General features: G+C 36.1%; 23 non-coding genes across 23 annotated transcripts; 16 read left to right on the forward strand and 7 right to left on the reverse strand.

The window, feature by feature from the left end:
- Nucleotides 1–198: 198 nt before the first annotated feature.
- Trnae-uuc (transfer RNA glutamic acid (anticodon UUC)) lies at nucleotides 199–270 on the forward strand. Its single transcript has one exon. It is a non-coding gene; the product is annotated as a tRNA-Glu (tRNA).
- An 815-nt stretch (nucleotides 271–1,085) lies between these two features.
- On the reverse strand, nucleotides 1,086–1,177 carry Trnan-guu (transfer RNA asparagine (anticodon GUU)). Its single transcript is given in 2 exon segments — nucleotides 1,086–1,121; nucleotides 1,140–1,177. It is a non-coding gene; the product is annotated as a tRNA-Asn (tRNA).
- A 1,548-nt stretch (nucleotides 1,178–2,725) lies between these two features.
- Trnan-guu (transfer RNA asparagine (anticodon GUU)) lies at nucleotides 2,726–2,817 on the reverse strand. The gene is given in 2 exon segments: nucleotides 2,726–2,761; nucleotides 2,780–2,817. It is a non-coding gene; the product is annotated as a tRNA-Asn (tRNA).
- Nucleotides 2,818–4,365: 1,548 nt separating this feature from the next.
- On the reverse strand, nucleotides 4,366–4,457 carry Trnan-guu (transfer RNA asparagine (anticodon GUU)). Its single transcript is given in 2 exon segments — nucleotides 4,366–4,401; nucleotides 4,420–4,457. It is a non-coding gene; the product is annotated as a tRNA-Asn (tRNA).
- Nucleotides 4,458–5,109: 652 nt separating this feature from the next.
- On the forward strand, nucleotides 5,110–5,181 carry Trnae-uuc (transfer RNA glutamic acid (anticodon UUC)). Its single transcript has one exon. It is a non-coding gene; the product is annotated as a tRNA-Glu (tRNA).
- A 1,044-nt stretch (nucleotides 5,182–6,225) lies between these two features.
- On the reverse strand, nucleotides 6,226–6,316 carry Trnan-guu (transfer RNA asparagine (anticodon GUU)). The gene is given in 2 exon segments: nucleotides 6,226–6,260; nucleotides 6,279–6,316. It is a non-coding gene; the product is annotated as a tRNA-Asn (tRNA).
- Nucleotides 6,317–8,118: 1,802 nt separating this feature from the next.
- On the forward strand, nucleotides 8,119–8,190 carry Trnae-uuc (transfer RNA glutamic acid (anticodon UUC)). Its single transcript has one exon. It is a non-coding gene; the product is annotated as a tRNA-Glu (tRNA).
- An 815-nt stretch (nucleotides 8,191–9,005) lies between these two features.
- Trnan-guu (transfer RNA asparagine (anticodon GUU)) lies at nucleotides 9,006–9,097 on the reverse strand. The gene is given in 2 exon segments: nucleotides 9,006–9,041; nucleotides 9,060–9,097. It is a non-coding gene; the product is annotated as a tRNA-Asn (tRNA).
- Nucleotides 9,098–10,136: 1,039 nt separating this feature from the next.
- Nucleotides 10,137–10,210, reverse strand: Trnai-aau (transfer RNA isoleucine (anticodon AAU)). Its single transcript has one exon. It is a non-coding gene; the product is annotated as a tRNA-Ile (tRNA).
- A 1,678-nt stretch (nucleotides 10,211–11,888) lies between these two features.
- On the forward strand, nucleotides 11,889–11,960 carry Trnae-uuc (transfer RNA glutamic acid (anticodon UUC)). The gene has a single exon. It is a non-coding gene; the product is annotated as a tRNA-Glu (tRNA).
- A 216-nt stretch (nucleotides 11,961–12,176) lies between these two features.
- Trnae-cuc (transfer RNA glutamic acid (anticodon CUC)) lies at nucleotides 12,177–12,248 on the forward strand. The gene has a single exon. It is a non-coding gene; the product is annotated as a tRNA-Glu (tRNA).
- A 1,049-nt stretch (nucleotides 12,249–13,297) lies between these two features.
- On the forward strand, nucleotides 13,298–13,369 carry Trnae-cuc (transfer RNA glutamic acid (anticodon CUC)). The gene has a single exon. It is a non-coding gene; the product is annotated as a tRNA-Glu (tRNA).
- Nucleotides 13,370–15,198: 1,829 nt separating this feature from the next.
- Trnae-uuc (transfer RNA glutamic acid (anticodon UUC)) lies at nucleotides 15,199–15,270 on the forward strand. Its single transcript has one exon. It is a non-coding gene; the product is annotated as a tRNA-Glu (tRNA).
- A 216-nt stretch (nucleotides 15,271–15,486) lies between these two features.
- Nucleotides 15,487–15,558, forward strand: Trnae-cuc (transfer RNA glutamic acid (anticodon CUC)). The gene has a single exon. It is a non-coding gene; the product is annotated as a tRNA-Glu (tRNA).
- A 1,049-nt stretch (nucleotides 15,559–16,607) lies between these two features.
- On the forward strand, nucleotides 16,608–16,679 carry Trnae-cuc (transfer RNA glutamic acid (anticodon CUC)). Its single transcript has one exon. It is a non-coding gene; the product is annotated as a tRNA-Glu (tRNA).
- A 1,750-nt stretch (nucleotides 16,680–18,429) lies between these two features.
- On the reverse strand, nucleotides 18,430–18,521 carry Trnan-guu (transfer RNA asparagine (anticodon GUU)). Its single transcript is given in 2 exon segments — nucleotides 18,430–18,465; nucleotides 18,484–18,521. It is a non-coding gene; the product is annotated as a tRNA-Asn (tRNA).
- Nucleotides 18,522–18,963: 442 nt separating this feature from the next.
- Nucleotides 18,964–19,035, forward strand: Trnae-uuc (transfer RNA glutamic acid (anticodon UUC)). The gene has a single exon. It is a non-coding gene; the product is annotated as a tRNA-Glu (tRNA).
- A 1,984-nt stretch (nucleotides 19,036–21,019) lies between these two features.
- Nucleotides 21,020–21,091, forward strand: Trnae-cuc (transfer RNA glutamic acid (anticodon CUC)). Its single transcript has one exon. It is a non-coding gene; the product is annotated as a tRNA-Glu (tRNA).
- A 334-nt stretch (nucleotides 21,092–21,425) lies between these two features.
- Nucleotides 21,426–21,497, forward strand: Trnae-cuc (transfer RNA glutamic acid (anticodon CUC)). Its single transcript has one exon. It is a non-coding gene; the product is annotated as a tRNA-Glu (tRNA).
- A 197-nt stretch (nucleotides 21,498–21,694) lies between these two features.
- Trnae-uuc (transfer RNA glutamic acid (anticodon UUC)) lies at nucleotides 21,695–21,766 on the forward strand. The gene has a single exon. It is a non-coding gene; the product is annotated as a tRNA-Glu (tRNA).
- Nucleotides 21,767–21,981: 215 nt separating this feature from the next.
- On the forward strand, nucleotides 21,982–22,053 carry Trnae-uuc (transfer RNA glutamic acid (anticodon UUC)). The gene has a single exon. It is a non-coding gene; the product is annotated as a tRNA-Glu (tRNA).
- Nucleotides 22,054–23,878: 1,825 nt separating this feature from the next.
- Trnae-cuc (transfer RNA glutamic acid (anticodon CUC)) lies at nucleotides 23,879–23,950 on the forward strand. Its single transcript has one exon. It is a non-coding gene; the product is annotated as a tRNA-Glu (tRNA).
- A 197-nt stretch (nucleotides 23,951–24,147) lies between these two features.
- Nucleotides 24,148–24,219, forward strand: Trnae-uuc (transfer RNA glutamic acid (anticodon UUC)). The gene has a single exon. It is a non-coding gene; the product is annotated as a tRNA-Glu (tRNA).
- The last annotated feature ends 1,799 nt before the right edge of the window (nucleotides 24,220–26,018 follow it).

The following is a 26,018-nucleotide window of genomic DNA, read 5'->3' on the forward strand; positions in this document are numbered from 1 at the left end:
AAACGGTTAATTTTGAATAGCAATAGTTTTTCAGTGATATTTCCAACATAAAACAAAGACATCAGCTGTATACAGAAGACAGAAGTACATGAAGTATTTCAAATACTGACAAAGAAAACTTCGCGGATATTACTCCAGTAGCGCTACATTGAGGTAACACCAATTTATTAGATAATACTTCTGCCAAAGTAATCGTATTCCCAGATGGTCTAGGGGTTAGGATTCCTGGCTTTCACCCAGGCGGCCCGGGTTCGATTCCCGGTCTGGGAAACTTTTCTTCAAGCAAAGATCAGGTCAGTTTTAGTTTTGAAACCTCAGAAAGATAATGGTGAAGCTTTACACTTTAGGCTGTATTTCTAGAGTGACTAAAGAATATAATACCTTAACAAAAACTTTCCAGAATGTGATTAACCTGATAATTTATCGATTCAACTGTTGTAGTTGTTAAGGAGGATGATTGTAAAGATGCATGCAAATATGGGAATGTCACGAGTACAATAATATACCAGCACAACACTTTCACCTAACTTCAAGTCACGTGTCATTCTTTGAGATTAACGGTTAAAAAGACACTGGCCAGTACGGGGATCGAACCCGCGACATTCCGCGACGCTCTAACCAACTGAGCTAACCGGCCATATGTTCTATTGAATATACTCAGCCAATTTCATTGAGACTCTTACAGTAATTGTCTTCAAGAAGGAAGTTGTGGAATGTTATTTTTTTTAACTAAGAAAGTACTTTTTTCACACGAGTCAAATGCGCTAATAGGAAAGTACTAAAATCGCCGTTGGGCTGATCCTTATGGAAAAGTGGAATTCGTCTAAGCATATAGAGTGAGGGAGAAGTTTTTCATTTGCTATTTTAGTCACCATCGATTAATTGTGTGAAGAAAGTGTAGAAGAACGAGATAGCATCTTTCAGTTACGAAGTACTAAATTCTGTCAGCAACGTTTGTTTTTGTAGTATCTGTTTTACTCTAGGAAAGAGAAATTATTGATAGACTCGCTATTCCTTAATATTAAATGGATTTCATCCGATGGAACACACAGATAGAAAGGATTCATTTTGTAAATAATAGACAGCGTCCCTGGATGGGCTTGAACCACCAACCTTTCGGTACCCATCAATATAAGAGGTAACAGCCGAACGCGCTGACCGATTGCGCCACAGAGACCGACACGGACTATGGTTTGTTAATTTGTTTTTATAAAAGATTCGAAATATCCAATATTTTTTGGTAATCTGCATTAAATTACATTGGTTTTAAATGATTTTCTCAACACAACAAAACACATAATTTATATATTTAAGAAAGAAATACATGAAATATTAAAAATACTGACCTCGAAGACAGCGTGGATATTAGGTCAGTAGAGAGAGTAGGTCATTTCTGCCGATATCCCAGATGGACTAGGCGTTAGGATTTCAGGCTCTCATCCATGCGGCCTGGGTTCTAATCACGGTCTGGGAAACTCTTTATATCAAATATTTTAAATTTTTGATTTCTTTCAGGAGGATCATTAGTGAGGTTTTATATGTCAAATCATTGATTGTTACAGTTGTAAAAGCGACAGTGACTGGGTAGGTTGTTCGTGAAGAACCATGTGGCCATTACAGTGTCAGTTTTATAATAAATTAAATTTGAATACCAATAGTTTTTCAGTGATATTTCCAACATAAAACAAAGACATCAGATGTATACAGAAGACAGAAGTACATCAAGTATTTCAAATACTGACAAAGAAAACTACGCGGATATTACTTCAGTAGCGCTACATTGAGGTAACAACAATATATTAGAATATACTTCTGCCGAGTAATCGTATTCCCAGATGGTCTAGGGGTTAGGATTCCTGGCTTTCACCCCGGCGGCCCGGGTTCGATTCCCGGTCTGGGAAACTTTTCTCCAAACAAAGATCAGGTCAGTTTTAGTATTGAAACGTCAGAAAGATAATGGTGAAGTTATACACTTTAGGCTGTATTTCTCGAGTGACTAAAGAATATATTACCTTAACAAAAACTTTCAAGAATGTGATTAGTGGGGTTTAACCTGATAATTTATCGATTTAACTGTTGTAGTTGTGAAGGAGGATGATCGTAAAGATGCATGCAAATATGGGAATGTCACGAGTACAATAATATACCAGCACAACACTTTCACCTAACTTCAAGTCACGTGTCATTCTTTGAGATTAACGGTTTAAAAGACACTGGCCAGTACGGGGATCGAACTCGCGACATTCTGCGACGCTCTAACCAACTGAGCTAACCGGCCATATGTTCTATTGAATATACTCAGCCAATTTCATTGAGACTCTTACAGTAATTGTCTTCAAGAAGGAAGTTGTGGAATGTTATTTTTTTAACTAAGAAAGTACTTTTTTCATACGAGTCAAAAGCGCTAATAGGAAAGTACTAAAATCGCCGTTGGGCTGATCCTTATGGAAAAGTGGAATCCGTCTAAGCATATAGTGTGAGGGAGAAGTTTTTCATTTGCTATTTTAGTCACCATCGATTAATTGTGTGAAGAAAGAGTAGAAGAACGAGATAGCATCTTTCAGTTACGAAGTACTAAATTCTGTCAGCAACGTTTGTTTTTGTAGTATCTGTTTTACTCTAGGAAACAGAAATTATTGATAGACTTGCTATTCCTTAATATTAAATGGATTTCATCCGATGGAACACACAGATAGAAAGAATTCATTTTGTAAATAATAGACAGCGTCCCTGGATGGGCTTGAACCACCAACCTTTCGGTACCCATCAATATAAGAGGTAACAGCCGAACGCGCTGACCGATTGCGCCACAGAGACCGACACGGACTATGGTTTGTTAATTTGTTTTTATAAAAGATTCGAAATATCCAATATTTTTTGGTAATCTGCATTAAATTACATTGGTTTTAAATGATTTTCTCAACACAACAAAACACATAATTTATATATTTAAGAAAGAAATACATGAAATATTAAAAATACTGACCTCGAAGACAGCGTGGATATTAGGTCAGTAGAGAGAGTAGGTCATTTCTGCCGATATCCCAGATGGACTAGGCGTTAGGATTTCAGGCTCTCATCCATGCGGCCTGGGTTCTAATCACGGTCTGGGAAACTCTTTATATCAAATATTTTAAATTTTTGATTTCTTTCAGGAGGATCATTAGTGAGGTTTTATATGTCAAATCATTGATTGTTACAGTTGTAAAAGCGACAGTGACTGGGTAGGTTGTTCGTGAAGAACCATGTGGCCATTACAGTGTCAGTTTTATAATAAATTAAATTTGAATACCAATAGTTTTTCAGTGATATTTCCAACATAAAACAAAGACATCAGATGTATACAGAAGACAGAAGTACATCAAGTGTTTCAAGTACTGACAAAGAAAACTACGCGGATATTACTTCAGTAGCGCTACATTGAGGTAACAACAATATATTAGAATATACTTCTGCCGAGTAATCGTATTCCCAGATGGTCTAGGGGTTAGGATTCCTGGCTTTCACCCCGGCGGCCCGGGTTCGATTCCCGGTCTGGGAAACTTTTCTCCAAACAAAGATCAGGTCAGTTTTAGTATTGAAACGTCAGAAAGATAATGGTGAAGTTATACACTTTAGGCTGTATTTCTCGAGTGACTAAAGAATATATTACCTTAACAAAAACTTTCAAGAATGTGATTAGTGGGGTTTAACCTGATAATTTATCGATTTAACTGTTGTAGTTGTTAAGGAGGATGATCGTAAAGATGCATGCAAATATGGGAATGTCACGAGTACAATAATATACCAGCACAACACTTTCACCTAACTTCAAGTCACGTGTCATTCTTTGAGATTAACGGTTTAAAAGACACTGGCCAGTACGGGGATCGAACTCGCGACATTCTGCGACGCTCGAACCAACTGAGCTAACCGGCCATATGTTCTATTGAATATACTCAGCCAATTTCATTGAGACTCTTACAGTAATTGTCTTCAAGAAGGAAGTTGTGGAATGTTATTTTTTTAACTAAGAAAGTACTTTTTTCATACGAGTCAAAAGCGCTAATAGGAAAGTACTAAAATCGCCGTTGGGCTGATCCTTATGGAAAAGTGGAATCCGTCTAAGCATATAGTGTGAGGGAGAAGTTTTTCATTTGCTATTTTAGTCACCATCGATTAATTGTGTGAAGAAAGAGTAGAAGAACGAGATAGCATCTTTCAGTTACGAAGTACTAAATTCTGTCAGCAACGTTTGTTTTTGTAGTATCTGTTTTACTCTAGGAAACAGAAATTATTGATAGACTTGCTATTCCTTAATATTAAATGGATTTCATCCGATGGAACACACAGATAGAAAGAATTCATTTTGAAAATAATAGACAGCGTCCCTGGGTGGGCTTGAACCACCAACCTTTCGGTACCCATCAGTTTAAGAGGTAACAGCCGAACGCGCTGACCGATTGCGCCACAGAGACCGACACGTACTACGGTTTGTTAATTTGTTTTTATAAAAGATTAAAAATGTCCAATATATTTTGGTAATCTGCATTAAATTACTTTTGTTTTAAATGATTTTCTCAACACAACAAAACACATAATTTATATATTTAAGAAAGAAATACATGAAATATTAAAAATACTGCCCTCGAATACAGCGTGGATATTAGGTCAGTAGAGAGAGTAGGTCATTTCTGCCGATATCCCAGATGGACTAGGCGTTAGGATTTCAGGCTCTCACCCATGCGGCCCGGGTTCTAATCACGGTCTGGGAAACTCTTTATATCAAATATTTTAAACTTTTAATTTTTTCAGAAGGATCATTAGTGAGGTTTTATATGTCAAATCATTGATTGTTACAGTTGTAAAAGCGACAGTGGCTGGGTAGGTTGTTCGTGAAGAACCATGTGGCCATTACAGTGTCAGTTTTATAATAAATTAAATTTGAATACTAATAGTTTTTCAGTGATATTTCCAACATAAAACAAAGACATCAGATGTATACAGAAGACAGAAGTACATCAAGTATTTCAAGTACTGACAAAGAAAACTACGCGGATATTACTTCAGTAGCGCTACATTGAGGTAACAACAATTTATTAGATAATACTTGTGCCAAAGTAATCGTATTCCCAGATGGTCTAGGGGTTAGGATTCCTGGCTTTCACCCAGGCGGCCCGGGTTCGATTCCCGGTCTGGGAAACTTTTCTTCAAACAAAGATCAGGTCAGTTTTAGTATTGAAACGTCAGAAAGATAATGGTGAAGCTTTACACTTTAGGCTGTATTTCTCGAGTGACTAAAGAATATATTACCTTAACCAAAACTTTCCAGAATGTGATTAGTGGGGTTTAACTTGATAATTTATCGATTTAACTGTTGTAGTTGTTAAGGAGGATGATCGTAAAGATGCATGCAAATATGGGAATGTCACGAGTACAATAATGTGACAGCACAACACTTTCACCTAACTTCAAGTCACGTGTCATTCTTTGAGTATTGCTGTATTTCTCGAGTGACTAAAGAATATATTACATTAACAAAAACTTTCCAGAATGTGATTAGTGGGGTTTAACCTGATAATTTATCGATTTAACTGTTGTAGTTGTTAAGGAGGATGATCGTAAAGATGCATGCAAATATGGGAATGTCACGAGTACAGTAATGTAACAGCACAACACTTTCCCCTAACTTCAAGTCACCTGTCATTCTTTGAGATTAACGCTTAAAAAGACACTGGCCAGTACGGGGATCGAACCCGCGACATTCCGCGACGCTCTAACAAACTGAGCTAACCGGCCATATGTTCTATTGAATATACTCAGCCAATTTCATTGAGACTCTTACAGTAGTTGTCTTCAAGAAGGAAGTTGTGGAATGTTATTTTTTAAACTGAGAAAGTACTTTTTTCACACGAGTCAAAAGCGCTAATAGGAAAGTACTAAAATAGCCGTTGGGCTGATCCTTATAGAAAAGTGGAATCCGTCTAAGCAAATAGAGTGAGGGAGAAGTTTTTCATTTGCTATTTTAGTTACCATCGATTAATTGTGTGAAGAAAGAGTAGAAGAACAAGATAGCATCTTTCAGTTACGAAGTACTAAATTCTGTCAGCAACGTTTGTTTTTGTAGTATCTGTTTTACTCTAGGAAACAGAAATTATTGATAGACTTGCTTTTCCTTAATATTAAATGGAGTTCATCCGATGGAACACACAGATAGAAAGGATTCATTTTGTAAATAATAGACAGCGTCCCTGGGTGGGCTTGAACCACCAACTTTCGGTACCCATCAGTTTAAGAGGGAACAGCCGAACGCGCTGACCGATTGCGCCACAGAGACCGACACGGACTATGGTTTGTTATTTTGTTTTTATGAAAGATTCGAAATGTCCAATATTTTTTGGTATCTGCATTAAAATACTTTGGTTTTAAATGAATTTCTAAACACAACAAAACACATAATTTATATATTTAAGAAAGAAATACATGAAATATTAAAAATACTGACCTCGAAGACAGCGTGGATATTAGGTCAGTAGAGAGAGTAGGTCATTTCTGCCGATATCCCAGATGGACTAGGCGTTAGGATTTCAGGCTCTCACCCATGCGGCCCGGGTTCTAATCCCGGTCTGGGAAACTCTTTATACCAAATATTTTTAATTTTTGATTTCTTTCTGAAGGATCATTAGTGAGGTGTTATATGTCAAATCATTGATTGTTACAGTTGTAAAAGCGACAGTGACTGGGTAGGTTGTTTGTGAAGAACCATGTGGCCATTACAGTGTCAGCTTTATAATAAATTAATTTTGAATAGCAATAGTTTTTCAGTGATATTTCCAACATAAAACAAAGACATCAGCTGTATACAGAAGACAGAAGTACATGAAGTATTTCAAATACTGTCAAAGAAAACTACGCGGATATTACTTTAGTAGCGCTACATTGAGGTAACACCAATTTATTAGATAATACTTCTGCCAAAGTAATCGTATTCCGAGATGGTCTAGGGGTAAGGATTCCTGTCTTTCACCCAGGCGGCCCGGGTTCGATTCCCGGTCTGGGAAACTTTTCTTCAAGCAAAGATCAGGTCAGTTTTTGTTTTGAAACCTCAGAAAGATAATGGTGAAGCTTTACACTTTAGGCTGTATTTCTAGAGTGACTAAAGAATATATTACCTTAAAAAAAACTTTCCAGAATGTGATTAATGGGGTTTAACCTGATAATTTATCGATTTAACTGTTATAGTTGTTAAGGAGGATGATCGTAAAGATGCATGCAAATATGGGAATGTCACGAGTACAATAATATAACAGCACAACACTTTCACCTAACTTCAAGTCACGTGTCATTCTTTGAGATTAACGGTTAAAAACGGTTAATTTTGAATAGCAATAGTCTTTCAGTGATATTTCCAACATAAAACAAAGACATCAGCTGTATACAGAAGACAGAAGTACATGAAGTATTTCAAATACTGACAAAGAAAACTACGCGGATATTACTTCAGTAGCGCTACATTGAGGTAACACCAATTTATTAGATAATACTTCTGCCAAAGTAATCCTATTCCCAGATGGTCTAGGGGTTAGGATTCCTGGCTTTCACCCAGGCGGCCCGGGTTCGATTCTCGGTCTGGAAAACTTTTCTTCAAGCAAAGATCCGGTCAGTTTTAGTTTTGAAACCTCAGAAAGATAATGGTGAAGCTTTACACTTTAGGCTGTATTTCTAGAGTGACTAAGGAATATATTACCTTAACAAAAACTTTCCAGAATGTGATTAATGGGGTTTAACCTGATATTTTATCGATTTAACTGTTGTAGTTTTTAAGGAGGATGATCGTAAAGATGCATGCAAATATGGGAATGTCACGAGTACAATAATATAACAGCACAACACTTTCACCTAACTTCAAGTCACGTGTTATTCTTTGAGATTAACGGTTATAAACGGTTAATTTTGAATAGCAATAGTTTTTCAGTGATATTTCCAACATAAAACAAAGACATCAGCTGTATACAGAAGACAGAAGTACATGAAGTATTTCAAATACTGACAAAGAAAACTTCGCGGATATTACTCCAGTAGCGCTACATTGAGGTAACACCAATTTATTAGATAATACTTCTGCCAAAGTAATCGTATTCCCAGATGGTCTAGGGGTTAGGATTCCTGGCTTTCACCCAGGCGGCCCGGGTTCGATTCCCGGTCTGGGAAACTTTTCTTCAAGCAAAGATCAGGTCAGTTTTAGTTTTGAAACCTCAGAAAGATAATGGTGAAGCTTTACACTTTAGGCTGTATTTCTAGAGTGACTAAAGAATATAATACCTTAACAAAAACTTTCCAGAATGTGATTAACCTGATAATTTATCGATTCAACTGTTGTAGTTGTTAAGGAGGATGATTGTAAAGATGCATGCAAATATGGGAATGTCACGAGTACAATAATATACCAGCACAACACTTTCACCTAACTTCAAGTCACGTGTCATTCTTTGAGATTAACGGTTAAAAAGACACTGGCCAGTACGGGGATCGAACCCGCGACATTCCGCGACGCTCTAACCAACTGAGCTAACCGGCCATATGTTCTATTGAATATACTCAGCCAATTTCATTGAGACTCTTACAGTAATTGTCTTCAAGAAGGAAGTTGTGGAATGTTATTTTTTTTAACTAAGAAAGTACTTTTTTCACACGAGTCAAATGCGCTAATAGGAAAGTACTAAAATCGCCGTTGGGCTGATCCTTATGGAAAAGTGGAATTCGTCTAAGCATATAGAGTGAGGGAGAAGTTTTTCATTTGCTATTTTAGTCACCATCGATTAATTGTGTGAAGAAAGTGTAGAAGAACGAGATAGCATCTTTCAGTTACGAAGTACTAAATTCTGTCAGCAACGTTTGTTTTTGTAGTATCTGTTTTACTCTAGGAAACAGAAATTATTGATAGACTTGCTATTCCTTAATATTAAATGGATTTCATCCGATGGAACACATAGATAGAAAGGATTCATTTTGTAAATAATAGACAGCGTCCCTGGGTGGGCTTGAACCACCAACCTTTCGGTACCCATCAATATAAGAGGTAACAGCCGAACGCGCTGACCGATTGCGCCACAGAGACCGACACGGACTATGGTTTGTTAATTTGTTTTTATAAAAGATTCGAAATATCCAATATTTTTTGGTAATCTGCATTAAATTACATTGGTTTTAAATGATTTTCTCAACACAACAAAACACATAATTTATACATTCAAGAAAGAATTCCATGAAGTATTTAAAATACTGACCTCGAAGACAGCATGGATATTAGTTCAGTGGAGAGAGTAGGTCATTTCTGCCGATATCCCAGATGGACTAGGCGTTAGGATTTCAGGCTCTCACCCACGCGGCCCGGGTCCTTTTCCCGGTCTGGGAAACTCTTTATACCAAATATTTTAAATTTTTGATTTCTTTCAGAAGGATTATTAGTGAGGTTTTATATGTCAAATCATTGATTGTTACAGTTGTAAAATCGACAGTGACTGGGTAGGTTATTCGTGAAGAACCATGTGGCCATTACAGTGTCAGCTTTATAATAAATTAATTTTGGATAGGAATAGTTTTTCAGTGATATTTCCAACATAAAACAAAGACATCAGCTTTATACAGAAGACAGAAGTCATGAAGTATTTCAAATACTGACGAAGAAAACTACGCGGATATTACTTCAGTAGCGCTACATTGAGGTAACACCAATTTATTAGATAATACTTCTGCCAAAGTAGTCGTATTCCCAGATGGTCTAGGGGTTAGGATTCCTGGCTTTCACCCAGGCGGCCAGGATTAGATTCCCGGTCTGGAAAACTTTTCTTCAAACAAAGATCAGGTCAGTTTTAGTTTTGAAACGTCAGAAAGAAATAATGGTGAAGCTTTACACTTTAGGCTGTATTTCTGGAGTGACTAAAGAATATATTACCTTAACAAAAACTTTCCAGAATTGGATTAGTGGGGTTTAACCTGATAATTTATCGATTTAACTGTTGTAGTTGTTAAGGAGGATGATCGTAAAGTTGCATGCAAATATGGGAAAGTCACGAGTACAATAATATAACAGCACAACTCTTTCACCTAACTTCAAGTCGAGTGTCATTTTTTGAGATTAACGGTTAATAAGACACTGGCCAGTACGGGGATCGAACCCGCGACATTCGCGTCATTAGCACGACGCTCTAACCAACTGAGCTAACCGGCCATATGTTGGGAGCTTTACACTATAGTCTATATACAGAAGGCAGAAATACATATAGCGTTTTAATACATTGATATTAATTCAGCGGTGCTAAAATAAGTTAATACCTATTCATTTTTAAAATATTTATCAGCGTATGAATTCGTATCCCAGATGGTCTAGGGGTTAGGATTCCTGGCTTTCACCAAGGCCGCCCGGGTTCGATTCCCGGTCTGGGAACCTTTTTCTCCAGCAAAGATCTGTCAGTGTTCGTTTCGAAACGCCAGGAAGTAAATGTTGGAAGAAAGAATATGGTAGCAAAATGAATAAATTAGCTGCTTACAGAAGGCAGAAATACATAAAGCGTTTTTAAACTACATGGATATTAATTCAGTGGTACTGAAATAAGTTAACACTAATTCATTTTTAAAATATTTATCAACCTAAGAACTCATATCCCATATGGTACTAAAATATGTTAACACTAATTCATTTTAAAAATATTTCTCAGCCTATGAATTAATATCCCAGATGGTACTAAAATAAGTTAACACTAATTCATTTTTGAAATATTCATTAGCGCATGAATTCATATCCGAGATGGTCTAGGGCTTAGGATTCCTGGCTTTCAGCCAGGCGGCCCGGGTTCGATTGCCGGTCTGAGAACCTTTTTATCCAGCAATAATCTGTTCAGTTTTTGTTGCAAAACTCTAGGAAATAAATAATGGAAGCTTTACAATATAGTCTACATACATGGAGCGACTATTAAGAATATGGTAGAGACATAAATGAATTAGCTACTTACAGAAGGCAGAAATACATAGAGCGTTTTAAACTACTAGGATATTAATTCAGTTGTGCTAAAATAAGTTAACACCAATTCATTTTAAAAATATTTATTGTAGTAAAATAGGTTAATACTAATTCATTTTTAAAATAATTGGCAGCGTATGAATTCATATCCCAGAAGCTCGAGGGGTTAGAATTCCTGGCTTTCACCCAGGCGGCCCGGATTCGATTCCCGGTCTGGGAACCTTTTTATCCAGCAAAGATCCTGTCAGTGTTCGTTTCGAAAAGCCAGAATGTAAATGATTGAAGTTTCACCTTACAGTCCATATGCATAAAGCGACTAAAGAATATGGTAGCAAAATAAATAAATTAGCTGCTTACAGAAGGCAGAAATACATAAAGCGTTTTTAAACTACATGGATATTAATTCAGTGGTACTGAAATAAGTTAACACGAATTCATTTTTAAAATATTTATCAACCTATGAATTCATATCCCAGATCGTCTAGGGGTTAGGATTCCTGGATTTCACCCAGGCGGCCCGGGTTCGATTCCCGGTCTGGGAACCTTTTGTTCCAGCAAAGATCTGTCAGTTTTTGTTGCGAAACTCTAGAAAAATGAATGATGGAAGCTTTACCTTATAGTCTATATATATAGAGCGACTATTAAGAATATGGTAGCAAAATAAATAAATTATCTGTTTACAGAATGCAGAAATACATATGAAAGCTTTACACTACAGGCTATATTCATAAAGCGACTTAAAAATAAAGTAGCAAAACTGGAACGTTTCGAGTGGGCCATTAGTGAAATTTTATTTGATGATGAAACTTGCACGGATATTAATTCAGTGGTGCTAAAATATTTTAACAGTAATTCATTTTTAAAATAGGTATTAGCTTATGAATTCATATCTCAGATGGTCTAAGGGTTAGGATTCCTGGCTTTCACCCAGGCGGCCCGGGTTCGATTCCCGGTCTGGGAACCTTTTTCTCCAGCAAAGATCTGTCAGTGTTCGTTTCGAAACGCCAGAAAGTAAATGATGGAAGAAAGAATAAGGTAGCAAAATGAATAAATTAGCAGCTTACAGAAGGCAGAAATACATAAAGCGTTTTTAAACTACATGGATATTAATTCAGTGGTACTGAAATAAGTTAACACTAATTCATTTTTAAAATACTTATCAGCCTAATAATTCATATCCCAGATGGTCTAGGGGTTAGGATTTCTGGCTCTCACCCAGGCGGCCCGGGTTCGATTCCCGGTCTGGGAACATTTTTATCCAGCAAAGATCTGTCAATTTTGGTTGCGAAACTCTATTAAATGAATATGGAAGCTTTACACTATAGTCAATATACAGAAGGCAGAAATACATAAAGCGTTTTAAACTACATTGATATTAATTCAGTGGTGCTAAAATAAGTTGACACCTATTCATTTTTAAAATATTTATCAGCGTGTTAATTCGTGTCCCAGATGGTCTAGGGGTTAGGATTCCTGGCTTTCACCCAGGCTGCCCGGGTTCGGTTCCCGGTCTGGGAACCTTTTTATCCAGCAAAGATCTGTCAGTGTTCGTTTCGAAAAGCCAAAAAGTAAATGATGGAAGTTTCACCTTACAGTCTATATGCATAAAGCGACTATTAAGAATATGGTAGTGAAATAAAAAAAATTAGCTGCTTACAGAAGGCAGAAATACATAAAGAATTTTAAACTACATGGATATTTATTTGGTGGTGCTAAAATAAGTTAAAACCAATTCATTTTTAAAATATTTATCAGCCTAAGAATTCATATCCTATATGGTACTAAAATATGCTAACACTAATTCATTTTAAATATATTTATCAACCTATGAATTCATATCCCAAATCGTCTAGGGATTAGGATTCCTGGATTTCACCCAGGAGGCCCGGGTTCGATTCCCGGTCTGGGAACCCTTTGTTCCAGCAAAGATCTGTCAGTTTTTGTTGCGAAACTATAGGAAATGAATGATGGAAGCTTTACACCACAGTCTATATACATAAAGCGACTATTAAGAATATGGTAGTGAAATAAAAAAATTAGCTGCTTACAGAAGGCAGAAATACATAAAGAATTTTAAACTACATGGATATTAATTTGGTGGTGCTAAAATAAGTTAAAACCAATTCATTTTTAAAATATTTATCAGCCTAAGAATTCATATCCTATATGGTACTAAAATATGCTAACACTAATTCATTTTAAATATATTTATCAGCCTAAGAATTCATATCCCAGATGGTACTAAAATAAGTTAACACTAATTCATTTTTAAAATATTCATCAGCGCATGAATTCATATACCAGATGGTCTAGGGGATAGGATTCCTGGCTCTCACCCAGGCGGCCCGGGTTCGATTCCCGGTCTGGGAACCTTTTTATCCAGCAATAATCTGTTCAGTTTTTGTTGCAAAACTCTAGGAAATGAATATTGGAAGCTTTACACTATAGTCTATATACAAAGAGCGACTATTAAGAATATGGTAGCGAAATAAATGAATTAGTTACTTACAGAAGGCAGAAATACATATAGCGTTTTAAACTACTAGGATATTAATTCAGTGGTGCTAAAATAAGTTAACACCAATTCATTTTAAAAATATTTATGGTAGTAAAATAGGTTAAAACTAATTCATTTTTAAAATATTTATCAGCGTATGAATTCATATCCCAGAAGGTGGTGGGGTTAGAATTCCTGGCTTTCACCCAGGCGGCCCGGATTCGATTCCCGGTCTGGGAACCTTTTTATCCAGCAAAGATCTGTCAGTGTTCGTTTCGAAACGCCAGGAAGTAAATGTTGGAAGAAAGAATATGGTAGCAAAATGAATATATTAGCTGCTTACAGAAGGCAGAAATACATAAAGCGTTTTTAAACTACATGGATATTAATTCAGTGGTACTGAAATAAGTTAACACTAATTCATTTTTAAAATATTTATCAACCTAAGAACTCATATCCCATATGGTACTAAAATATGTTAACACTAATTCATTTTAAAAATATTTCTCAGCCTATGAATTAATATCCCAGATGGTACTAAAATAAGTTAACACTAATTCATTTTTGAAATATTCATTAGCGCAAGAATTCATATCCGAGATGGTCTAGGGCTTAGGATTCCTGGCTTTCAGCCAGGCGGCCCGGGTTCGATTGCCGGTCTGAGAACCTTTTTATCCAGCAATAATCTGTTCAGTTTTTGTTGCAAAACTCTAGGAAATAAATAATGGAAGCTTTACAATATAGTCTACATACATGGAGCGACTATTAAGAATATGGTAGCGAAATAAATGAATTAGCTACTTACAGAAGGCAGAAATACATAGAGCGTTTTAAACTACTAGGATATTAATTCAGTTGTGCTAAAATAAGTTAACACCAATTCATTTTAAAAATATTTATTGTAGTAAAATAGGTTAATACTAATTCATTTTTAAAATAATTGGCAGCGTATGAATTCATATCCCAGAAGCTCGAGGGGTTAGAATTCCTGGCTTTCACCCAGGCGGCCCGGATTCGATTCCCGGTCTGGGAAACTTTTTATCCAGCAAAGATCCTGTCAGTGTTCGTTTCGAAAAGCCAGAATGTAAATGATTGAAGTTTCACCTTACAGTCCATATGCATAAAGCGACTAAAGAATATGGTAGCAAAATAAATAAATTAGCTGCTTACAGAAGGCAGAAATACATAAAGCGTTTTTAAACTACATGGATATTAATTCAGTGGTACTGAAATAAGTTAACACGAATTCATTTTTAAAATATTTATCAACCTATGAATTCATATCCCAGATCGTCTAGGGGTTAGGATTCCTGGATTTCACCCAGGCGGCCCGGGTTCGATTCCCGGTCTGGGAACCTTTTGTTCCAGCAAAGATCTGTCAGTTTTTGTTGCGAAACTCTAGAAAAATGAATGATGGAAGCTTTACCTTATAGTCTATATATATAGAGCGACTATTAAGAATATGGTAGCAAAATAAATAAATTATCTGTTTACAGAATGCAGAAATACATATGAAAGCTTTACACTACAGGCTATATTCATAAAGCGACTTAAAAATAAAGTAGCAAAACTGGAACGTTTCGAGTGGGCCATTAGTGAAATTTTATTTGATGATGAAACTTGCACGGATATTAATTCAGTGGTGCTAAAATATTTTAACAGTAATTCATTTTTAAAATAGGTATTAGCTTATGAATTCATATCTCAGATGGTCTAAGGGTTAGGATTCCTGGCTTTCACCCAGGCGGCCCGGGTTCGATTCCCGGTCTGGGAACCTTTTTCTCCAGCAAAGATCTGTCAGTGTTCGTTTCGAAACGCCAGAAAGTAAATGATGGAAGAGAGAATAAGGTAGCAAAATGAATAAATTAGCAGCTTACAGAAGGCAGAAATACATAAAGCGTTTTTAAACTACATGGATATTAATTCAGTGGTACTGAAATAAGTTAACACTAATTCATTTTTAAAATACTTATCAGCCTAATAATTCATATCCCAGATGGTCTAGGGGTTAGGATTTCTGGCTCTCACCCAGGCGGCCCGGGTTCGATTCCCGGTCTGGGAACATTTTTATCCAGCAAAGATCTGTCAATTTTGGTTGCGAAACTCTATTAAATGAATATGGAAGCTTTACACTATAGTCTATATACAGAAGGCAGAAATACATAAAGCGTTTTAAACTACATTGATATTAATTCAGTGGTGCTAAAATAAGTTAACACCTATTCATTTTTAAAATATTTATCAGCGTGTGAATTCGTGTCCCAGATGGTCTAGGGGTTAGGATTCCTGGCTTTCACCCCGGCTGCCCGGGTTCGGTTCCCGGTCTGGGAACCTTTTTATCCAGCAAAGATCTGTCAGTGTTCGTTTCGAAAAGCCAAAAAGTAAATGATGGAAGTTTCACCTTACAGTCTATATGCATAAAGCGACTATTAAGAATATGGTAGTGAAATAAAAAAAATTAGCTGCTTACAGAAGGCAGAAATACATAAAGAATTTTAAACTACATGGATATTAATTTGGTGGTGCTAAAATAAGTTAAAACTAATTCATTTTTAAAATATTTATCAGCCTAAGAATTCAAATCCTATATGGTACTAAAATATGCTAACACTAATTCATTTTAAATATATTTATCAACCTATGAATTCATATCCCAAATCGTCTAGGGATTAGGATTCCTGGATTTCACCCAGGAGGCCCGGGTTCGATTCCCGGTCTGGGAACCTTTTGTTCCAGCAAAGATCTGTCAGTTTTTGTTGCGAAACTATAGGAAATGAATGATGGAAGCTTTACACCACAGTCTATATACATAAAGCGACTATTAAGAATATGGTAGTGAAATAAAAAAATTAGCTGCTTACAGAAGGCAGAAATACATAAAGAATTTTAAACTACATGGATATTAATTTGGTGGTGCTAAAATAAGTTAAAACCAATTCATTTTTAAAATATTTATCAGCCTAAGAATTCATATCCTATATGGTACTAAAATATGCTAACACTAATTCATTTTAAATATATTTATCAGCCTAAGAATTCATATCCCAGATGGTACTAAAATAAGTTAACACTAATTCATTTTTAAAATATTCATCAGCGCATGAATTCATATCCCAGATGGTCTAGGGGATAGGATTCCTGGCTCTCACCCAGGCGGCCCGGGTTCGATTCCCGGTCTGGGAACCTTTTTATCCAGCAATAATCTGTTCAGTTTTTGTTGCAAAACTCTAGGAAATGAATATTGGAAGCTTTACACTATAGTCTATATACAAAGAGCGACTATTAAGAATATGGTAGCGAAATAAATGAATTAGTTACTTACAGAAGGCAGAAATACATATAGCGTTTTAAACTACTAGGATATTAATTCAGTGGTGCTAAAATAAGTTAACACCAATTCATTTTAAAAATATTTATGGTAGTAAAATAGGTTAAAACTAATTCATTTTTAAAATATTTATCAGCGTATGAATTCATATCCCAGAAGGTGGTGGGGTTAGAATTCCTGGCTTTCACCCAGGCGGCCCGGATTCGATTCCCGGTCTGGGAACCTTTTTATTCAGCAAAGATCTGTCAGTGTTCGTTTCGAAAAGCCAGAAAGTAAATGATGGAAGTTACACCTTACAGTCTATATGCATAAAGCGACTAAAGAATATGGTAGCAAAATAAATAAATTAGCTGCTTACAGAATGCAGAAATACATAAAGCGTTTTAAACTACATGGATATTTATTCAGTGGTGCAAAAATAAGTAAAACACCAATTAATTTATAAAATATTTATCAGCGTATGAATTCATATCCCAGATGCTCTAGGGGATAGGATTCCTGGCTTTCACCCAGGCGGCCCGGGTTCGATTCCCGGTCTGGGAACATTTTTCTCCAGCAAAGATCTGTCAGTTGTTCGTTTCGAAACGCCATAAAGTAAATGATGGAAGAAAGAATATGGTAGCAAAATAAATAAATTAGCTGCTTACAGAAGGCAGAAATACATAAAGCGTTTTTAAACTACATGGATATTAATTCAGTGGTACTGAAATAAGTTAACACTAATTCATTTTTAAAATATTTATCAACCTATGAATTTATATCCCAGATCGTCTAGGGGTTAGGATTCCTGGATTTCACCCAGGCGGCCCGGGTTCGATTCCCGGTCTGGGAAACATTTGTTCCAGCAAAGATCTGTCAGTTTTTGTTGCAAAACTCTAGGAAATGAATGATGGAAGCTTTACATTATAGTCTATATACATAGAGCGACTATTAAGAATATGGTCGCAAAATAAATAAATTACCTGTTTACAGAATGCAGAAATACATATGAAAGCTTTACACTACAGGCTATATTCATGAAGCGACCTAAAAAAAAGGTAGCAAAACTGGAACGTTTCAAGTGGGCCATTAGTGACATTTCATTTGATGATGAAACTTGCACGGACATTAATTCAGTGGTGCTAAAATAATTTAACAGTAATTCATTTTTAAAATAGTTATTAGCTGATGAATTCATATCTCAGATGGTCTAAGGGTTAGGATTCCTGGCTTTTACCCACGCGGCCCGGATTCGATTCCCGGTCCGGAAGCTATTTATCCAGCAAAGATCCTGTAAGTGTTCGTTTCGAAAAGCCAGAATATAAATGATGGTAGATTCACACTACAGTCTATATATACATATAGCGACTTAAGAATATGGTAGCAGAATAAATAAATTAGCTGCTTACAGAAGGCAGAAATACATAAAGTGTTTCAAATACTGACGTTGGAAACTTCATAACTATTAATTCAGTAGTGCTAAAATAAGTTAACAATTGTTAACGAAATGAAGTTAACGAACTATTTCTCAAAAATAGTGGATTTCTCCCAAGGGAACACAACGAGAGAGAGAGAAAAAAATTACAATCTATTAATTTTGTAAAAATACAGTATAGAACAAGATAACGTCCCTGGGTGGGCTCGAACCACCAACCTTTCGGTAACCCTCACAATGTGAGATAACAGCCGAACGCGCTGACCAATTGCGCCACAGAGACGGACGGGTGTTAGGACATGTTAAGTTCAATATAATACAATTGAGCTATCAATTCTATTTGTTAATCTGTAACATAGGTTTGTAGTGACACCCAGACGGCCCGGGTTCGATTCCCGGTCTGGGAACGTTTTGTCGAGCAAATTTCTGTCAGTTTTTCTTGCGAAACGCTAGGAAGTGAATGATGGAAGCTTTACACCACAGTCTATATACATAAAGCGACTATTAAGAATATGGTAGTGAAATAAATAAATTAGCTGCTTACAGAAAGCAGAAATACATAAAGAATTTTAAACTACATGGATATTAATTTAGTGGTGCTAAAACAAGTTAACACCAATTCATTTTTAAAATATTTATCAGCCTAAGAATTCATATCCCATATGGTTCTAAAATAGGTTAACACTAATTCATTTTTAAAATATTTATCACCGTATGAATTCATTTCCCAGATGGTCTAGTGGTTAGGATTCCTGGCTTTCACCCTGGCGGCCCGGGTTCAATTCCCGGTCTGGGAACCTCCAGCAAAGATCTGTCAGTGTTCGTTTCGAAACGCCAGAAAGTAAATGATGGAAGAAAGAATATGGTAGCAAAATGAATAAATTAGCTTCTTACAGAAGGCAGAAATACATAAAGCGTTTTTAAACTACATGGATATTAATTCAGTGGTACTGAAATAAGTTTACACTAATTCATTTTTAAAATACTTATCAGCCCAATAATTCATATCCCAGATGGTCTAGGGGTTAGGATTCCTGGCTCTCACCCAGGCGGCCCGGGTTCAAAAAAGAGTCAAATTTAAAAAGTCGTTGTCCTTGCGTTATGGTGTTATATGCTTATCTTTGCACTTAACGTATCGTTTCAATTCCATATTTTGCAAAAGACGTACCGACCGTTCCGTAAATTTAGAAACGTCAAACTAGATTAGGCATATAAAATAAATTTCCCAGATTTTAAACTCCGCATTCTTGGTGACATGTCATTAGCCATTTTTTATATTACCAAACATGAAGTTGATTAAAAGTAAATGGTAAAATGACTTTTCGGCGTTTCAAGCACTTTGTATTAGCTCTTTAGTGATCTCTTCCATCCTTGGCCAAGTAATGTTTCGAATATGTAAACATTTTACTCGACCATGCATGGTCGTTGAACCAAGAGTAGAACGTAAAATCAATCGTGAATTTCGTTGTAACAATGTACACGGACTAGTTCACGAATTGTTGCGTCTATTATCATCGAAATTGATTACAATTGTTAAATTTTTAAGCATTTGGGCAGTAATAATTAAGCCCTAAGGCATGACATAATCAAAGTCATTAAGTGAAGTGCTGAGTTTGCAAATTCCGTAAAGAAAATTGAGCATTACTCAGTAAGGATTGTAGCTATAATAACCATCGGGTGTTGTTTTGTTGAAAAAAAAAACGGTAAAACTTGAAGGAATTAGTTATAATTAGCGTCTGACTCTCCACTGGGCACAAAGGCCTAGAAATGCCTTTATTGCCAATTTATTTAATCGCCATTTGAAATCAACATTCAGGATTCACGCAATGGTAAATTTGCTAGGTTTATCTATCTAATACTAAAATAACACGCACACCATAGAAAAGCATGAGGAACTCAATTATCATTTTATTAAATATCTGCATCTCGGTTACCCGTCACTTCACAAGCGGTGATAAGGAAGATCAAATCCAAGGCAGAGGATAAAACTCTGAATTAATGTAATTTGATTTTGAAATCAGCCCTTAATTATTCACCAGCTGTTGCTGATGTAAACGCAAGGGTATACTAGAAATATGAAACTTCGATTTCTGGCGACCCCTTATTCTTGCAAAAAAAAAACGAAAAAAAAAGGAAAAGCGATAATGCAACGCATTTTTATTTCTAGTCAATGATTAGTTTTCAATATTTTTTTTTTAAAAAGTAAACAATTTTTAAAGCAATAACTAGAGCCGCAGCAAAGGTTGTTGAGAGCAGCATGAGGCTCTCAAACCCTAGTTTGAGAATCACTGCTATAGTCTATATACATAGAGCATGGTAGCGAAATAAATAAATTAGCTACTTACAGAAGGCAGCAATACATAAAGAGTTTTAAACTACATTGATATTAATTCAGTGGTGCTAAAATAAGTTAACACCAATTCATTTTTTAAATATTCATCAGCGTATGAATTCATATCCCAGATGGTCCAGGGGTTAGGATTCCTGGCTTTCACCCAGGCGACACGGGTTCGATTCCCGGTCTGGGGACCTTTTTGTCCAGCAAAGATCTGTCGGTTTTTGTTGCGAAACAATAGAAAATGAATGATGGAAGCTCTTTACACTACAGTCTATATATAGAGAGCGACTATTGGGAATATTGGTGCGAAATAAATAAATTAGCTGCTTACAGAAGTCAGAAATACATAAAGAATTTAAAACTACATGGGTACTATTTCAGTGGTACTGAAATTAGTTAACACTAATTCATTTTTAAAATATTTATCAGCCTATGAATTCATATCCCAGATGATCTAGGGGTTAGGATTCCTGGCTCTCACCCAGGCGGCCCGGGTTCAATTCCCGGTCTGGGAACCATTTTAATCCAGAAAAGATCTGAAAGTTTTTGTTGCAAAACTCTAGGAAATGAATGATGGAAGCTCTACATTAAAGTCTATATACATAGAGCGATTATTAAGAATATGGTAGCAAAATAAATGAATTAGCTACTTACTAAATTAGCTACTTCCCGGTCTGGGAACCTTTTTGTCGAGCAAATATCTTTCAGTATTTGTTGCGAAGCGATAGGAAGTGAATGATGGAAGCTTTACACCACAGTCTTTGTACATAAGGCGATATTAGTTCAGTGGTACTGAAATGAGTAAACACCAATTCATTTTTAAAATATTTATCAGCTTAATAATTCATATCCCAGATGGTCTAGGGGTTAGGATTCCTGGCCCTCACTCAGGCGGCCCGGGTTCGATTCCCGGTCTGGGAACATTTTTATCCAGCAAAGATCTGTCAATTTTTGTTGCGAAACTCTATTAAATGAATATGGGAGCTTTACACTATAGTCTATATACAGAATGCAGAAATACATAAAGTGTTTTAAACTACATTGATATTAATTCAGTGGTGCTAAAATAAGTTAACACCTATTCATTTTTAAAATATTTATCAGCGTATGAATTCGTATCCCAGATGGTCTAGGGGTTAGGATTCCTGGCTTTCACCCAGGCGGCCCGGGTTCGATTCCCGGTCTGGGAACCTTTTTATCCAGCAAATACCTGTCAGTGTTCGTTTCGAAACGCCAGAAATTAAATGATGGAAGAAAGAATATGGTAGCAAAATAAACAAATTAGCTTCTTACAGAAGGCAGAAATACATAAAGCGTTTTAAATTACATTGATATTAATTCAGTTGTGCTAAAATAAGTTAACACCTATTCATTTTTAAAATATTTATCAGCGTATGAATTCGTGTCCCAGATGGTCTAGGGGTTAGGATTCCTGGCTTTCACCCAGGCGGCCCGGGTTCGATTCCCGGTCTGGGAACCTTTTTATCCAGCAAAGATCTGTCAGTGTTCGTTTCGAAACGCCAGAAAGTAAATGATGGAAGAAAGAATATGGTAGCAAAATAAATAAATTATCTGCTTACAGAATGCATAAATACATATGAAAGCTTTACACTACAGGCTATATTCATAAAGCGACTTAAAAATAAGGTAGCAAAACTGGAACGTTTCGGGTGGGCCATTAGTGACATTTTATTTGATGATGCACGGATATTAATTCAGTGGTGCTAAAATATTTTAACAGTAATTCATTTTTAAAATAGGTATTAGCTTATGAATTCATATCTCAGATGGTCTAAGGGTTAGGATTCCTGGCTTTTACCCATGCGGCCCGAATTCGATTCCCGGTCCGGAACGTTTTATCCAGCAAAGATCCTGTAAGTGTTCGTTTCGAAAAGCCAGAATATAAATGATGGTAGCTTCACACTACAGTTTATATACATATAGCGACTTAAGAATATGGTAGCAGAATAAATAAATTAGCTGCTCACAGAAGGCAGAAATACATAAAGTGTTTTAAATACTGACGTTGGCAACTACATAAATATTAATTCAGTAGTGCTAAAATAAGTTAACAATTGTTAACGAAGTGAAGTTAACGAACTATTTCTCAAAAATAGTGGATTTCTCCCAAGGGAACACAACGAGAGAGAGAGAAAAAAATTACAATCTTTTAATTTTGTAAAAATACAGTATAGAACAAGTCAACGTCCCTGGGTGAGCTCGAACAACCAACCTTTCGGTAACCCTCACATTGTGAGATAACAGCCGAACGCACTGACCAATTGCGCCACAGAGACGGACGGGAGTTAGGACATGTTAAGTTGCAATATAATACAATTGAGCTTTCAATTCTATTTTTTAATCTGTAACATAGGTTTGTAGTGACACCCAGACGGCCCGGGTTCGATTCTCGGTCTTTGAACGTTTTTGTCGAGCAAATTTCTGTCAGTTTTTCTTGCGAAACGCTAGGAAGGGAATGATGGAAGCTTTACACCACAGTCTATATATATAAAGCGATTATTGAGAATATGGTAGCGAAATAAATGAATTAGCTACTTACAGAAGGCAGAATACATAAAGCGTTTTAAACTACTAGGATATTAATTCAGTGGTGCTAAAATAAGTTAACACCAATTCATTTTAAAATATTTATGTTAGTAAAATAGGTTAATACTAATTAATTTTTAAAATAATTATCAGCGTATGAATTCATATCCCAGAAGGTCGAGGGGTTAGAATTCCTGGATTTCACCCAGGCGGCCCGGATTCGATTCCCGGTCTGGGAACCTTTTTATCCAGCAAAGATCCTGTCAGTGTTCGTTTCGAAAAGCCAGAAAGTAAATGATGAAAGTTTCACCTCACAGTCTATATGCATAAAGCGACTAAAGAATATGGTAGCAAAATAAATAAATTAGCTGCTTACAGAATGCAGAAATACATAAAGTGTTTTAAACTAAAAGGATATTAACTGAGTGGTGCAAAAATAAGTAAAACACCAATTCATTTTTAAAATATTTATCAACGGTTAGGGGTTAGGATTCCTGGCTTTCACCCAGGCGGCCCGGTTTCGATTCCCGGTTTGGGAACATTTTTATCCAGCAAAGATCTGTCAGTGTTCGTTTCGAAACGCCAGAAAGTAAATGATGGAAGAAAGAATAAGGTAGCAAAATGAATAAATTAGCTGCTTACAGAAGGCAGAAATACATAAAGCGTTTTTAAACTACATGGATATTAATTCAGAGGTACTGAAATAAGTTAACACTAATTCATTTTTAAAATACTTATCAGCCTAATAATTCATATCCCAGATGGTCTAGGGGTTAGGATTCCTGGCTCTCACCCAGGCGGCCCGGGTCCGATTCCCGGTCTGGGAACATTTTTATCCAGCAAAGATCTGTCAATTTTGGTTGCGATACTTTATTAAATGAATATGGAAGCTTTACACTATAGTCTATATACAGAAGGCAGAAATACATAAAGCGTTTTAAATTACATTGATATTAATTCAGTTATGCTAAAATAAGTTAACACCTATTCATTTTTAAAATATTTATCAGCGTATGAATTCGTGTCCCAGATGGTCTAGGGGTTAGGATTCCTGGCTTTCACCCAGGCGGCCCGGGTTTGATTCCCGGTCTGGGAACCTTTTTATCCAGCAAAGATCTGTCAGTGTTCGTTTCGAAACGCCAGAAAGTAAATGATGGAAGAAAGAATATGGTAGCAAAATAAATAAATTATCTGCTTACAGAATGCATAAAAACATATGAAAGCTTTACACTACAGGCTATATTCATAAAGCGACTTAAAAATAAGGTAGCAAAACTGGAACGTTTCGAGTGGGCCATTAGTGACATTTCATTTGATGATGAAACTTGCACGGATATTAATTCAGTGGTGCTAAAATATTTTAACAGTAATTCATTTTTAAAATAGGTATTAGCTTATGAATTCTTATCTCAGATGGAATAAGGGTTAGGATTCCTGGCTTTTACCCATGCGGCCCGGATTCGATTCCCGGTCCGGAACCTTTTTATCCAGCAAAGATCCTGTAAGTGTTCGTTTCGAAAAGCCAGAATATAAATGATGGTAGCTTCACACTACAGTCTATATACATATAGCGACTTAAGAATATGGTAGCAGAATAAATAAATTAGCTGCTTACAGAAGGCAGAAATACATAAAGTGTTTCAAATACTAACGTTGGAAACTTGATAAATATTAATTCAGTAGTGCTAAAATAAGTTAACAATTGTTAACGAAATGAAGTTAACGAACTCTTTCTCAAAAATAGTGGATTTTTCCCAAGGGAACACAACGAGAGAGAGAGAAAAAAATTACAATCTATTATTTTTGTAAAAATACAGTATGGAACAAGATAACGTCCGCGGGTGGGCTCGAACCACCAACCTTTCGGTAACCCTCACAATATGAGATAACAGTCGAACGCGCTGACCAATTGCGCCACAGAGACGGACGGGAGATAGGACATGTTAAGTTGCGATATAATACAATTGAGCTATCAATTCTATTTGTTAAACTGTAACATAGGTTTGTAGTGACACCCAGACGGCCCGGGTTCGATTCCCGGTCTGGGAACGTCTTTGTCGAGAAAGTTTCTGTCAGTTTTTCTTGCGAAACGCTAGGAAGTGAATGATGGAAGCTTTACACCACAGTATATATACATAAAGCGACTATTAAGAATATAGTAGTGGAATAAATAAATTAGCTGCTTACAGAAGGCAGAAATACATAAAGAATTTTAAACTACATGGATATTAATTTAGTGGTGCTAAAATAAGTTAACACCAATTCATTTTAAAATATTTATCAGCTTAAGAACTATATCCCATATGGTACTAAGATATGTAAACAATAATTCATTTTAAAAATATTTATCAGCCTAAAAATTCATATCCCAGATGGTACTAAAATAAGTTAACACTAATTCATTTTTAAAATATTCATCAGCGTATGAATTGATAACCCAGATGGTCTATGGGTTAGGATTGCTGGCTTTCACCCAGGCGGCCCGGGTTCGATTCCCGGTCTGGGAACCTTTTTATCCAGCAATAATATGTTCAGTTTTTGTTGCGAAACTCTAGAAAATGAATGATGAAAGCTTTACACTACAGGCTATATTCATAAAGCGACTTAAAAATAATGTAGCAAAACTGGAACATTTCGAGTGGGTCATTAGTGTCATTTTAATTGATGATGAAACTTGCACGGATATTAATTCAGTGGTGCTAAAAAAAGAAAACACTTATTCATTTTTATTATATTTTTCAGTGTGTGAACCCATATCCCAGATGATCTAAGGGTTAGAATTCCTGGCTTTCACCCAGGCGGCCCGGGTTCGATTCCCGGTCTGGGAACCTTTTTGTCCAGCATAGATCTGTCGTTTTTTGTTGCGAAACGCTTGGAAGTGAACGATGGAAGCTT

Source organism: Styela clava, chromosome 10 (assembly GCF_964204865.1).
Source record: "Styela clava chromosome 10, kaStyClav1.hap1.2, whole genome shotgun sequence".
In the NCBI taxonomy this organism is placed as follows: Eukaryota; Metazoa; Chordata; class Ascidiacea; order Stolidobranchia; family Styelidae; genus Styela; species Styela clava.